Here is a 12,194-nt window from a genome sequence, read left to right on the forward strand (position 1 = left end):
TAGAAAAGAACATTAAGATTTCCCTGTATTTTTTCAGCTGATTTTTTTTTTATATAATTCCTTTTTTGCTTAAAATCCACATCGTTATTTCCCCTGTAACATTATTACATTCTCAATATACGGTAAAGACCATGTATATGTATAAAAATGAATCCAATAACGATACTGTCCTATTATTTCAACTAAAATTAATATTTATCTATAAGTGGGTCTAAGTGTGACGTGGGATTCACCGTGACGATTTTTTGTAAGCGTGACACGTGAAAATAAAATTATTGTGCCGTAAAAACGGGAAATAAAGTCTAGCGGGACAAGGGAAAGTACCAAAAAAACATGAGAATTGCTTACGTTTATAGTGTAAGCGAGAAACGGGAATCTGACAAAACAGTAAGCGGAATCCGGAATCAGAACCCCATTATAAGACCCTCTTTAAATTGTTATTGTTTATTTGGCAATGATATTGTTCATGATCGTTTTTAATTTTCTGACGAGGTGAACAGCAAGAAAAATATTTCTTGAAAACTTTGCTATCTATTCTAACCAAATTAAAATCGTAAAGATTTGCATTGTGTTTAATTCATCAGGTAATAAAAACAAACTTCACGAAAAATTGTGACCAAGTAAACAATAAAACCTCAGATTTTTCTACATACTATTTTTTTTTTTATATTATACAGATATATCATGTTAAGGAGGGGTATTTGCGAAAAATACCTGTCGAAAGAATGTTAAATTTCTCGGCCGTAAGGCGAGGGAAATTCATTCTCAAGACTGGTGTTTTTCGCAAATACCCCTCAAAAACATGCTATATCTGTTTATTTACACCGAATGTTAATTTTCAAAAACGCATTCATGATCGTGACGTTACAAGCGTCAGGTCGGATAGAGTATTTTTTGGCAAATACCATGGCAGAGAGGGTAAAAAAAGGCATATCCTTTTTGCATATACCCCGGCGGCGTTAAAGAATTGACGATATTCATTTGATAACAGTAAATTGGTGAAAAATACACTGGCTATCAACCAATCAAAACCCAGGCTTCTTACATAAAGTGTAATTAGTATATAAATTGTTCGTAGTTGTACTGGGTAATAAATTTGGGAAAAATATTGATTTTAGTTGAAATGATAGGACCTATTTTTTAGTTGGGACTCATTTTTTCATATGCCAGGAAATACAGCAACTGGACGTCATAGACTAATCAGACATAGATCAAACGTTGACGTCATTCCAATTATGATGTCACGTCAGGTATGCGATTCTGGTTTTGCTATGCCAGTCGGAAAGCTGACCCCGGTTTTACCCCATTTCTTAAAGCAACAATGGACGTCAAGTGATAACCATATAGGGGCATTTTTTTACCAAAAAAAGTGAAGCCCGTTTTTTAGAATTTGTAGTTTTTTACATGAATTAAAACTAATTTCCTTTTAAGGGGAACATTCTTGAGTATTTAAGAAATATATATTACTCAACTCAATTATAGATTAAACTTATTTCTTTCTCTCAAAATATGTCTTCAAAGTCAAGGTGTTGACGAAAAAAATGGGTCACAGAAAATTAAAATCGTAATTTTCTTTCTTAACTTCTTGGGAAGCTATGCTGAATTTAAATTATGTTATATAACATAACTTGGACTATGAAATATAATATTATTTAATTGTTTTTCGTATATATCCGGAATACCTCTCATTTCAATTCCGTATCCAATGACAGACAGTACAAAGGATTTAATAATTAAAACTTTTCCCGTAAATGTGAGATCTCTGGATTTCCAAACTTCCATTCAGCTTTTTATCTTATTTATTTTTTCTAACCAAATTTGATCCAAGTCCATCCCATATCCATATGTACTCCTAATGTTTTCACAGGACGCTTAGACCATTTAATTTTGTTAAAATTTGGTTTTTTATTTCGCCACTTGCCTAAATACATGCCAACAGTCTTATCATATTCATTTTAGCCCCCGTAGCGTTTTCGTACAGTTTTAAAGTTTTAAATGTTTCTTCGATAGACTCCTCGCTTTTATTAAAGAGTTGAGTATCGTCAGCAAACATATTTAGCTTTGTTTCAATATAGTCCCCAGTTCTAGTAGGAAGTTTTTTTCCTTCTATATTAGGATTGTTTCTAATTGATGCTGGAAGTAGTTCTGCATGTTCTGCAAATTGCTTTTTTTTTTTATTGCAGAACAGTAAAAACTTTCAAAATAGACTCATTTTGAAATCAAGTCATTAATATTATGAAATTTCAGATAATAGCAAAAGTTTCAACTATAAACTATATTTTTGCTCAGGATGTATTTGACAAAGTTGTTAATTATTTTAACATACCTGTTTAGGTAAAACTGTTTCCATTATATATTTCACCAAAAACTATGTGTGAAAAGGCCATTTAAAAAAAATCATACCAGTCATATTATCGGTATGATGGACGCTTATATTTTGGCATGCGTATGACGTCCGCTTTATGCATTGGATATCCAGTTGAATTAACTTGTTCATTTATAAATAAAATTAATATCAATTAATAAATAAATAAATAAAGGCAACAGTAGTATACCGCTGTTCAAAACTCATAAATCCATGGACAAAAAACAAAATCGGGGTAACAAACTAAAACCGAGGGAAACGCATTAAATATAAGAGGAGAACAACGACATAACACTAAAATGTAACACACATAGACAAAATCCCACTAGAATAACAAATATAACATATATATGTTGTGTACAAGTTATCATTTTGTACAAATTATAATTTGTACAAAAGTATTGTACAAATAATAATTTGTATTTTGACTTTGTACAAATTGTAATTTGTACAAAAAGTGCTTGTACAAATTACAATTTGTACAAAAACGGGCACAAAATCACTTATAACTTGTACAATAATTTATCATATGGATTTTTGTAAAAAAAGCATTGATACACATTATTGAATTGCTATTAAATGGCCTCACAGTACATCTAAGTTACAAAATTCAAAAGTAGTTCTTTATCATTCGTTTAAGCAGGTGATATAGTGATTTATGGAATCGGGTATTGCACAACATTTTTTGACTCTCAAATCGATGACAAACTGTTTTACAGGCAAATTTTAACTGCTTAGACAAATAAATATCCCAGAAAGAAAGCGAGATTGAACCCACGATTAGGTTAGGAATATGACTATGCTAAAGTCAGGAATCAATCTGCCTTTTGTAATTGTTTGAAAACGGTGTATTTTGTTAATAAGGTTTAATGTGTGGTCAGTAAATTACAATTCTATCCTGTGAATCAATGCATTTTTCACCAAAATTCATATTTAAAAATGTTGCACAAGTTATAAGTAAATTTTGGTCAAATTTAGTACAAATTGTAATTTGTACAGGCACTTTTTGTACAAATTACAATTTGTACAAAGGCAAAATACAAATTATAATTTGTACAATATTTTTGTACAAATTATAATTTGTACAAAATGATAACTTGTACACAACATATATATAACATCTAAACCAAATACATGAATTTGGGATAGACAAGTACCGTGACACGTCTTATCGCAATGTGAATTTACACTCAAAAATAAGAGAAAACAAACGACACAACGTTATAATGTAATACACACAGAAACGAACTATAATATAACAATGGCCATATTCCTGACTTGGTACAGGGCATTTTTAAAGGGAAAAAATGGTGGGTTGAACCTGGTTTTGTGGCATGCCAAACCTCGCACTTTTATGGCCATGTGAAATATAACATCAAAATGACAACACAGGACTACAATATAAATAAATTGGAGAACACAATTGACAAAGAATCACACGAACAACAGCCATTAAAAGGCAACAAGTTCAAAATTTTAATACGCCAGAAGTGTATTTTGTCCACACAAGACCTACGTGTGACGCCAAGATACAAAAGTTTGAAAGCCGAAACGAGTACAAAGTTGAACAGCATCGAGGACCAAAAGATCAAAAAGGTTGTGCCAAAAACGGCAAGGGTTTTCTGTTAGTTACCAGAAAATCCCTATTATTTAGAATAATTTATACTTTTGCAAACAGTAAATGTTATAAAATGAATATTCAAAAGATGTACATGATAAAACTGAAGTATTAACTAATTACAGGAAACAACTGAAATACATTTACATAACCAGACATTTGAAACACAAAAGTAGACACATCCGAATAAGTTTAAACTTCTACGCCAAGTGACGTCCTATTTGAAACTGAAAAATGACGAAAAAATGACGTTATTTGAATTTGTAAAACAGATCATCAAAAAATGAAAAATGACGTCACATAAGAATGAATAAGATAGAATTAGGATTGATTTAAGATTATATATTTGACTTAAATACTGATATTGCATTTTATAACAAAGCACATTTTAATACTTATTAATATCAAACTAAGGTAGCAATTAACTATATTATAAAACTTTGTCCGGTTTGTTTTGAATCTAACTTCAAACGTAAAATAGCGTACTGATTACGTTGAACGAAATCAAATCTGATAAATGAAGGCGGTGATTAATTTTCTTTACCATAACACATAAATATAATAAAAAGAAGTCAACACATTTGACAAAATCCGATGAGAATTACAAATATAATATTAAACATTTAAACTAAATACATGAATTTGGGATAGACAAGTACCGTACCACGTCTTATAGTAATGCGAGTTCACACCCGGCAAAACAGTCACAATCGGGAATAAGTCACGTTTGGCAATTAAAAGATTAGACGACATTATGACAAAACACAATCTACCATGTGGTAAAAATGTCCTTAGCTAGTTTGGTCAACGACACATCGTATGGATCTACCAAATCGTGATGGTGTCCATAAAATTTACGGAGTGTCAATTTTAATCTGTCCTCCTCATAACTTTGTTGGAGCAGTTTCTGCGTAAGGAGCACACTCCTGTATATGAAGTCTGTACAGTGTGAACATGCACGAGAATAACGTAATTGTGATATGTAAACACCATACGAAGGAGCAGAGGGTATGTTACTGCTGAGAAATTGGAAATTGGGAAGTTGAAATCGTCCCGTTTATCATAGATTTTCGTGTGAAGTCGTCCATCTACGTCAATATTGAGGAAAAGATCAAGGTATGAAGCAGTCCTTCTAGTATCAGTGGTATCCTTAATTTCAAATTCACTTGGATATATGAGATGTAAGTATTGGCTGAAATATGGGTTATTCAATGATAGAACATCATCAATATATCGGAAAGTAAAATTAAAGAATTTCGCAAGGTGCTTTTTCTTTTTGTCTTTTAGAAGGTTCTGAATGAATTCTGCTTCATACGAGTACAAAAACAAATCAGCCAGCAGGGGTGCACAATTAGTACTCATTGGAATACCGACTGTCTGTTGAAATTTAAATCCTCCAAACTCAACAAATATATTGTCGATCAAAAAGTCCAGCATTTTGATAATATCATCTTCAGTATATTTTCTGGGAGATTCAGTGTGATTTTTAACAAAATATGAATTATTGTAACCTAAAACAAGAAATTTGTATCTACGATTTCCATTTTTATAGAAAAAGCTCTGTTTTATGAAATGGTGTAGTCGATCTATCAACTGAGCATGGGGAATAGTAGTATATAGCGTAGAAAAATCAAAAGTTTTTATGTTGCTGCAAAATTGCAAAGATTGTGATTGAAGGTTAAGCAGTAGATCTTTCGAAGTTTTAAGAATCCACATCTGGTTAACACCACTGGTAGAATATATCTCCTCACAATATTTTTGAAGCCCATCTTTAACTGTCGAAAGAATAGTAGTCAGTACTTAAGAAAGATGTTTGGTCGACCATTTTGAAGACCCAGCTATGTATCGTTCTTTATATAGAGTTTTGTGTAATTTAGGTATCCAGTATAATGAAGGCAAGTTTTCTTCGTTTTCTTTGATGTTGATACCAAAAGAAAGAAGGACAGATTTATGATTTTGTAAAATTTCGTCCTTGGTAAATGATGTTAAAGAATATGTAGGATTACCAGTAGTTTTATCAATTCCAAGCTCTGTAGTGAGACATTGGAAATAATGTTTTTTACATATGAAGACAATATTATTGGAGGCTTTATCTGCTGGAACAACGACATATTTGTAATGCAAAGAGGATAAAGCATACACAACCTCCGGATTATTGAAAGGGTTAGAAACTTTAGTACGCATATTATATCGTAGTTTTTGTATGCGCCTCTGAATGCATGATCGAATAGCTTTGATCCATTCAGACAAAGTGTCCAGTTCTGGTTCGTCTGGTTCGCGCTTTACCCATTTTCTTGCATAGTCCTCAATTGCATCCATCAGTAACTTGAAATTCTTTTTCCAGTTGATGGGCTGGGGGATTCTATATTTTGGTTCTTTGGCTAACAACTCTCTTAGTTGTTCATTGGTAACGATGCCAAGGTCTCCAGTTATAATATGACCTGCTGGACTGTAATTGTATTGTGACGATGCACATGAGCTATCCGGAGGCTTGTACTTTGTGTCTTTGAGGTTAAAAGCCTCTAAAACTCTCTTGTGGTTGAAAATCTTGGATGCAATAGACTTGGTGAAAGTATAAGAAATAACAGGTGTAGCTTTATTTTTGAAGTAATCAGGTATAGTTTTTTGTACAGATTTTTGATGGAAAATATTGCTAATATTTACAGCATCTAAACCTTTATTGGCGAATTCTACCTTAAAAAAATAACGTTTTTCCTCACTATTGGATGTAGTCGATACGGGTTTGAATAGTCTATGGTTAGCAATGTCCATGATAATTGCAACTAATCTATACAAAACAGAACGAGAATCAGTAACGGAAGTATTTTGGGCATCTTGAAATAGTAAAGAGAGTTTTGACAATGGAATGGAGTATAATTTAGTTCTAATATGATGAATTCCTAAAGGTTTTTGAACAGACGTTAATAGACTATCAATTGTCACGGTGTGTACAGCAGGTGGTATATATTTTCTGTGACCATGACTTCTATTTCGTCGAGCAGAAGTATTAAACAATTGTAATGTATTGACGGTACTACACCTGGGACTAGACAAAATACCTACACCATCAATTTTGTCATTGCATCCATAGGGAATGGCTGTTCCCAACTCTCTTGTCCAAAAATCTTCTCTTTGTAAACGATATGGTGTACTCAATATGGGGTCATTTGTTGGATGATATATTTTCTCTATAATCCGGACTTTCATTGAAACAATAGAATGGTCGGGCTGATTGAAATGTTTATAGAGAAATTTGTTGTTATTAGGATCCTTTACATCAGACCGATGATCATTCATCCTAAAATTGAGTCCTTGTCGAGTTTCCCCGACGTAGATCAATCCACAAAGAGTACATTCAATACCGTATACAATATTTGAAGCAGTGCAATTCAAATCCGCATGACTATGTGTATTGTAATTTTTGGTGGTTAAATTACTTTGAAAGTGGGTATCAGTTATAAGGTGAAATTTTCATCGAGGTGTCGCACGTTAGACGCGGACGGGCTACCGCGGGTCTCTCGACCATCGAGGCCGGCAAACTATACCCTCGGTAATAAACAAAACTTTACGACAAAAGAGATGATTTCATCTTTCCAATTGTGAACTTTCCATTTCTAAGTAGCAACATTCCAGCAGCACCTGCATACGGGGTATATATCTCCCAATTGATACGATATTCCCGTGCTTGCATTTCCTATCATGATTTTCTTGATAGAGGTTTGCTGCTCACAAGGAAGCTATTAAACCAAGAGTTCCAAATGGTGAAGTTGAAATCATCCCTTCGTAAATTTTACGGACGCCATCACGAGTTGGTTGACCGTTATGGAATAACCGTTTCACAAATGATATCGGATATGTTCCTTACGTCGTAACTACAATCCCCTTCCCTTTCATGAATATGACCTACCGAATTAGACTATTTACCGGATTTGTAATCACTTAAGCAACACGACGGGTGCCACATGTGGAGCAGGATCTGCTTACCCTTCCGGAGCACCTGAGATCACCCCTAGTTTTTGGTGGGGTTCGTGTTGTTTATTCTTTAGTTTTCTATGTTGTGTCGTGTGTACTATTGTTTTTCTGTTTGTCTTTTTTATTTTTAGCCATGGCGTTGTCAGTTTGTTTTAGATTTATGACTTTGACTGTCCCTTTGGTATCTTTCGTCCCTCTTTTATAAGTATATCACAGGTTTTACAATTTTTACGGTTACATTTGGAAATAGAGTAATATTGATGGTTGTCATTGAAATCTAAAATATCTGAAAGTTGAAAAGTACACGGCCGAATATATTCAAACTTGTCTGAATTTTTATAGTACAATGAGGATTCAGAAGACTACACGTGTGTCATTTTCATAACATCATTTAGGATCATCCTGGGGACACCTGATAAAATCGGTGTTGTTGTGTCCTTGACAACAGCCGATTGACACCTTTTTATCCTTGGCGTCGTATCATCCAGTATAATATTTTTTGTTCTACTAGTTTTCATGCTGTTAGGCTACCGGACTGGTAGAATCCTCGGGGACAGATTGTCCACCAGCAGAGATTCCGGTCCGGTGGTGATAAATAAAGGCAACAGTAGTATACCGCTGTGTTCAAAACTCATAAATCCATGGACAAAAAACAAAATTGGGGTAACAAACTAAAACCGAGCGAAACGCATTAAATATAAGAGGAGAACAACGACATAACACTTAAACGTACCACACATAGACAAAATCCCACGAGAATAACAAATATAACATATATATATAACATCAAAACCAAAAACATGATTTTGGGATAGACAAGTACCGTGACACGTCTTATCGCAATGTGAATTTACACTCAAACATAAGAGAAAACAAACGACACAACGTTATAATGTAATACACACAGAAACGAACTATAATATAACAATGGCCATATTCCTGACTTGGTACAGGGCATTTTTAAAGGGAAAAAATGGTGGGTTGAACCTGGTTTTGTGGCATGCCAAACCTCGCACTTTTATGGCCATGTGAAATATAACATCAAAATGACAACACAGGACTACAATATAAATAAATTGGAGAACACAATTGACAAAGAATCACACGAACAACAGCCAACAAAAGGCAACAAGTTCAAAATTTTAATACGCCAGAAGTGTATTTTGTCCACACAAGACCTACGTGTGACGCCAAGATACAAAAGTTTGAAAGCCGAAACGAGTACAAAGTTGAACAGCATCGAGGACCAAAAGATCAAAAAGGTTGTGCCAAAAACGGCAAGGGTTTTCTGTTAGTTACCAGAAAATCCCTATTATTTAGAATAATTTATACTTTTGCAAACAGTAAATGTAATAAAATGAATATTCAAAAGATGTACATGATAAAACTGAAGTATTAACTAATTACAGGAAACAACTGAAATACATTTACATAACCAGACATTTGAAACACAAAAGTAGACACATCCGAATAAGTTAAAACTTCTACGCCAAGTGACGTCCTATTTAAAACTGAAAAATGACGAAAAAATGACGTCATTTGAATTTGTAAAACAGATCATCAAAAAATGAAAAATGACGTCACATAAGAATGAATAAGATAGAATTAGGATTGATTTAAGATTATATATTTGAACTAAATACTGATATTGCATTTAATAACAAAGCACATGTTATTACTTATTAATATCAAACTAAGGTAGCAATTAACTATATAATAAAACTATGTCCGGTTTGTTTTGAATCTAACTTCAAACGTAAAATATCGTACTGATTACGTTGAACGAAATCAAATCTGATAAATGAAGGCGGTGATTAAGATTACTATTTTTAAATATAGTAAATTATGGGACCAACACAAGCTTGTGTCTTTCATCTGTCGTTCTGTTCAATTGTTAAAAGTCGAATATATCAAACAAATTTCCCATGTTAGATAAGCCACTCAAAAACTTAAATATCAAAAATATTTTGGACTGATCTTTTTAATTCATAGAAATATAAATAAATATAAACGTATATAGGACTTAAGGGGCCGAAGGTATTCCACGGAAATTTTTTCGCTCCTACAAATCCAAGTAAAATCAATAGATTAAAGACGTAATACAGAGTATAAGTATATTGAATAGGTGCCTACTAGGTAGATAATTGAATTATAACTAGCTTTTTCAATACTTTTACAAATATACGGACAAATAACCATATTGAAGATGGCAAGTTCGGACATCAACAGTGCTGATGTCAGCCATATTAAAAACTTACCCGAGTCATACAAAAACGCAGTGAAAAATTGTCTGATGTCCAATAACCAGGTTGAAAACCCTATGAACCCACACGAGATACTAGGTTCTGTTAAACCAGTTTTCCTGCTGGAGAAAGACCTGTTTGGTGATGTCAAACCAAACATAGATCAGTTTCTCAACCATGTTGAACTTTATAAATCCATTGATCATATTGTTAATTCTAGAAACCTCAAAGGTTTGCAAAGGTTAAAAGGGATGTGGCGTATTTATCCCGACTCTGAAACTGACAGAGACACTTTAATAACAAAGGGATTGGTTTTAAGGAAAAAACTTTTGAAAATCTATACCCGCAATCCTAATTCAAAGGTATACGATAATGACTATCCTCATCACTGGCGTGTTAGGGTCAAGAACATCCCATGCTCTGCTGAGGATGGACAGATTATGAGGGCGGTAGAAAATCAAGGAGGGACAGTCCACACATTAGACAGAGAGCGACTCAGAGTTGACGGTTTACTCACCAATTGCCAAACAGGAGACAGGATATTATACTGTGAACCCATGGGAAAGGTCTTACCTAGAACTCTCAGAATTGGTAAATATATGGCCGTTTTGTTACACAAAGAGCAGAAAACTGATTCCTCTCAGCTCACATGTAACAAATGTCTGCAAACTGGGCACGTGCTCAGAGAGTGTCCAAATGAATGGGTATGTACAACATGCAATAACCAAGGACATAAGAAATCTGAATGTCCAAATTTCGAGACTGTTATTGCCAACGCCCAAGAATATCCAGTCAACGTCAATAACGCTAGCATGCATGAATCTGAAGATTCAACAAGCGAAGATGAAAATACATCTCAAAATAAACAAACAAATACTGAAAAGATGGGAACCACTAACCAGTCTCCGTCTTTTTTTACAAAATTTCAATGTGACAAGCGCAAATTTCAGCTACAATGCTTCAAATAAAAAGGATGCAGCTCTTAATATGAACGAGCCTGAACACCAAGGCATTCCAGCAGCTAAACATAACAATGAAATTAAAAAGGCAACAGCTAAAGCTAAAAAAAAGTCTGGCAAAATAAAACGGTCCACAACAACTCAATAAAGACAATGAAGAGAATCCTAATCAATCAACATTGTTCTTTCATTTCCAAGGAAACAACAATGTTGGAACGCCTGATGGACGCAAAGACAAACGCCCGGCAACAACACCAACCGACCAAATTCACGAACGAACATCAAACATTCAGAAACCAAAGGGACCCTAACTATTAACCAGCTCAACTAAATGTACATAAACTTTATCAACATTAAATAGTAAAATTATCTATCTATTTCCATGAACATTTGTATATATCTACTTTTTTTCTGTGTTTTTATTTATAGTGTAAAAAACAAACCAAAAAAAAGAGCTTTTTGCAATAAAAGATTGTATGTGTCCAACTGATGTTATGGCAAACATAAACAATGTTTTCATTTTATGTTTTTTCATGACTTTTATTTATTATGTAAAAAAAAAACAAAAAAAAAGAATACGATATAATATTAGATTATATGTGTTTGAATAATGATATCGAAAATGAAAATTACTTATCTTCCATACATATTGTATATTGTATTTGTGTTGATAAGAGTAGTACATGTATATTAACCAATCAAAAAGTGAAATATGACACAATAGATCATACGTTCTCAATTGACAATGTAGAAATAGAAAACAGTGTAATGTTTAATTTATCTTACATGTATATGTATGTTTATTCACAAAATACCAACAAAAACATATGTCTGAAAGAAACAGATAATTTTAACACAAGCATTAAACCAACAAAAAGAAAAAACTTTTATTCACTAGTTAACAAACGATCATTAGTTCTAATATTCACGTCATTAGGCTGCATTAGTTTAATTCAGCTCATCACCAAAAATGCTTTTATTACATGTATGCACTGATTGCACAAACGAATCTTCTATTTTCTGCAATTCAAACAAGG

This window comes from Mytilus edulis, chromosome 10 (assembly GCF_963676685.1).
Source record: "Mytilus edulis chromosome 10, xbMytEdul2.2, whole genome shotgun sequence".
Lineage (NCBI taxonomy): Eukaryota > Metazoa > Mollusca > Bivalvia > Mytilida > Mytilidae > Mytilus > Mytilus edulis.